Below are 4,307 nucleotides of genomic sequence, written 5' to 3' on the forward strand. Positions count from 1 at the left end.
CCGGCGTTGGCTATGAATCCTATAATAAAGCCGTGGCCATTCAAGGGCTGGGGTATTGATTTGATCGGCTAGATTTATCCACCTTCAAGCAAGGGTCATAAGTTTATACTAGTAGCAATGGATTATTTCACTAAGTGGGTTGAAGCAATTCCCCTGAAAAATGCAACGTCGGCAAGCATGGTTGATTTTATCAAAGAACACATCATCTATCGATTTGGTATCCCTCAAACTATCATGACCGATCAAGGGACAATATTCACTTCGGGAGAGTTCGAGGAATTTGCTACTGGTATGGGAATTAAGTTGTTGAATTCTTCTCCGTATTATGCCCAGGCAAATGGTCAAGCTGAATCTTCCAACAAGGGGATCATTAAATTAATTAAGAGGAAGATTGAGGAGCAGCCCAGGCGCTGGCACACTACATTGAGCAAATCCTTATGGGCATATCGGATGGCTTGTCACGGAGCCACAAAAGTAACCCCTTATCAGTTGGTTTATGGACATGAAGTAGTTCTACCTTGCAGTTCTACCTTGGGAGTTAAAAACTGGATCTAGGCGTGTGTCATTGCAAGATCAGTTAACAGCCGAAGAATACTCTACTTTGATGAAAGGGGAGTTGAAGACCTAGCGGGTCATCAGTTAAGGGCTTTGATCAGCATCAAAGAAAATAAGAAGAGGGTGGCTAAATGGTATGAAAAAAAGGTCAAGGTCAAGGAGTTTTCCCATGGAGACTTAGTCTGGAAGCTGATATTGTCGATTGGGTCTAAAGATCCCAAATTTGGGAAATGTTCACCTACATGGGAGGGACTGTATCGGATAAACCGGTGTGCTCCTGGTAATGCGTATATTTTGGAGACACTTGAAGGAGAGGAGTTCACAAGGGTTCTAAATGGAAAATATTTAAAGAAGTACTACCCGAGTATATGGGTAGATGCATAGCCGATGATGTGATGCCTCGGACTGACATAGCCAATATCGAGGGTATTGCCTTTAGTCTAAAAAGAGAAGAAGGAAAAAGGCAGACACGATACAAGTCGCCCTTAGAACAAATAATACTTGCAACACTTGGGACACAAGAGGTTATTACATCGAAGTCATCATCATATCATGGACAAGACATTTCATTACAAGCAAAACACGGGGGGAAGGTTGATGGCTTCAAAGGATTGGCTGCTACGCTTGCTGGTTTGAGCCTGCGGCTTTGATTGAGGACAAGATTAATTTGACATCGGCAGGTAGATGGTCTCTGATTCAATCGCGATGAGCTTGGATCAAAGCTTTGTCCGCCTGGGTGAGCATCTCATTGGAATGAAGGATCTGGAAGACCCGTTCAAGCTGTTCGTCCACTTGATTTGGCTGGAAAGAGAACAAAGAGTCAAGGTTTGGTTTAGGATAACCAATTCGGAATAGAGGAAACATAGCAATACCTGGTTAACTGAAGAAGAGGAAGCCATCTTGGTTGTGTGAATTCGATCTGGTTCCAAAATTTGCAGTGTGTGCGGTCTTGAAGGTGACCTCAAGGAAGGCGTAGGGGTCTGTATTTATAAGATGAATAGGTGTGTGAAATGTGAACAACGGTCGGTCAAAAGGGGCTTTAAATGGGACTAGTCATTGGTGAGTCAGAAAGAGCTACGGAGAAACGATCAAACTACATTCAAGACGAACACTAACCATTGACATCACGAAAGGAATGTACCAAGTACCAGAATACATAAAAGCCTAACATTCATTACAATTATGATAGAAGAGTTTGAATGGCGTTTATCGCACGCAGGTGAATCTGATCGGCAGCCTCTATCTCCCTACGATCGTCATCGGCTGAGCTGACTGAGCTGACTATGTCAGTTATGCTCCGATGTAGCCAAATAGCTTGATGCGCGTGTGCTTGCTTTTCCTGCTCTAATTGCTTGAGGCCTTTTGGAAGTTAGGCAAGCTTGGTTTCTTCGACAATGATGGCGTCGTCGATCCTTTTCAATTCCTTCATCAGTTCTGCCCTCCTTGCTTTGAGTCGATCAATTTCACCAACAATATTGGGGCGAGAATCCCTAAGAAAGCTGATCTTGCGATGGATTTCATCGGCCTGAAGCTTATGGAATTCCTTGTCCTTATGCAATTGTTCCCATTTGGCGTGATCGGCTGTGCAGCGTAGAGCCCTTAACATGGGGACTTGGTGACTCTCTATGTAGGCTGTAGGGAGGATAACTTCTTCTTTGTCTTCTGGAATCTGGCCTTTGAGGTTGCGAAGGATTTTGCACATCAGTTGTGCATCTTTGACTAGTTGGCCGATATCTTGCTGAAGGAAGTCGAGTATGTCTTGAAGTTTGGCCTTTACATCATCAAGAATGGATCCTAGAACCAGCGGGTGTGACAAGACTTCTTCTTCTTCATGGAGTTCCCCAACCTGAAATGAGAAGAGGCTGTTGTCCGGCGTGTCTTGAGCCTGCAAGGATCAATAAAGTATAAGCCGATGAAGCTAGTTATTGGGAACCGGTTAATGTGCAAAGAAGTGTTCACCATCTTCCATTGGATTTCTCTAGCTTGTGTTGGTAATTCCACTAGGACTCTTGTTGAATTGGTTCAGCGGAGGGTGGCATATTATCGGGTGGAACATTGGCTACTACTTTTTCAAGGGGAGTGGCCGGTACTTCTGGGATAGTCAATATGGAAAATTAGTTGATTCTTTGCAACAAGGGTTGAGAGGCATGGAATAGAATATGAATTTTACCTCAAGCGTTGGAGTGATGGCCAGTGTAGTCTCCTGAGTATCCTTAGCCTACGGATCAACCGATGAAGGAGACGGAGGCATAGCCGATTCTGGGACGAGCTCTTCTGCCGATTGTGAGGAAGGCTGAAAGAAACAAGAGTTAGCACTGGTAAAATATTTAGAGAGATTCGAATAAGTGAGATTACCTACATGGCCTCTATCAAAAGTGATGCAGCTACTGATGCTACTTCCGCTAGAACAACCATTTGGGGTGCTGCCGTTGCCATTGGATCAATCTCCTGGGCTGACGCTGCTATCGGCGGAGCTGACGCCTGTCGTTTTTTAGCCCTTTTTAAAGCACTTTTTACGAGTACCCTTCTCAGGAATAGAGGATTTGTGCTTTCAGCCTGCAGCTATGTCCATTAAAGATGGCGCATCATAGCCGATAAGGGGGTCAGCCGATGGAGGGGTGTAGGCAATTGGCTTGTTGCTCTGGCTAACTCTTGGAGGTGTAAAGTTAACACCCTGCAAAGGGGAAAAGTGTTAGTGGGAAGAAAATATTTGTAATGAAAGGAAATTCAGCGGAATCAATGGTGATTACCCCTCCATCAGGATCGTTGAAGTCTGAGTCAAACTTCCCACAAAAAATCCCTATTGCAACGCAGAAGAGATGATTCTTCCACTCTTTTCCACCATGACCTGAATTGTTTAATGGTGAAGGCTGCAGCTGTCCATGTTTCCAAGTTCATGGTGCTAATGTCCGGAGCTAAGTTGCTGAGTCTGTTGTAAGGCCGCTAGAAAGTTTCTCACAGGATCTCACCAGATTGGCAAAATAAGGTCTTACCGGAAATTGTCCAAAGCCTAGTTGGGAGCTGCTGCCGATGTACGATAAAATTGTTATGTCGAATGTTGACCTTTACCATCAAAAAAGTTAGCTGGAAGAATTCTAGGCTTGATGATTGTTTGTAAGATTTCTCCGCTGAAGGTACATGTGACGAAGTCGAAGCAATATGGCAACTCAAAGATAGGAACTTCACTGTGGTAAGTGTACCAGATGGTAGCCCCTTTGGTGAGTCCGTTGTAACAGCACTTGAAGGCCTCGGCTGCTACGGAAGGAGAGAGTCTATTGCTAGGGATGATCGATACTGCTTCACCATAGGATGTGCATCGGCGGGTTACAACTGGTTCTTCCTCTGGCTAATCGCTGGGGAAAGACATTTTCTTGAGGTCGTACTGGTAGGCGTGCTGGAAGTAAAGATTGAGCCATAGGTTGATGAACCACCAGGGGCCACCCAGATTGCCGATTGGTTCTCTAGCCAATAATTTGCTAGATACTTCATGCAATAAGTGATAGGTCGATCCAAGAAGGTGCTTTCCCAGGGGGATTGAAGACCTTGCTGCTAATGCTTCAGCCAAAGGCCACATGCTCCAGCCACATATTCAAGAAGGCTACATGCTCCCTCTCATCGATGGTTCCAGTTCCGATGTGATGACCAATATAGCCTTTCCATCCGCCGATGGATTTTTTCTCCAGGCGGCGAGAACCTTTAGCTGGGAAATGAAATGGCAAATCGGCAGAGATGATATCCAAGCCTGTCAGCAT

Source organism: Setaria italica, chromosome VIII (assembly GCF_000263155.2).
Source record: "Setaria italica strain Yugu1 chromosome VIII, Setaria_italica_v2.0, whole genome shotgun sequence".
In the NCBI taxonomy this organism is placed as follows: domain Eukaryota; kingdom Viridiplantae; phylum Streptophyta; class Magnoliopsida; order Poales; family Poaceae; genus Setaria; species Setaria italica.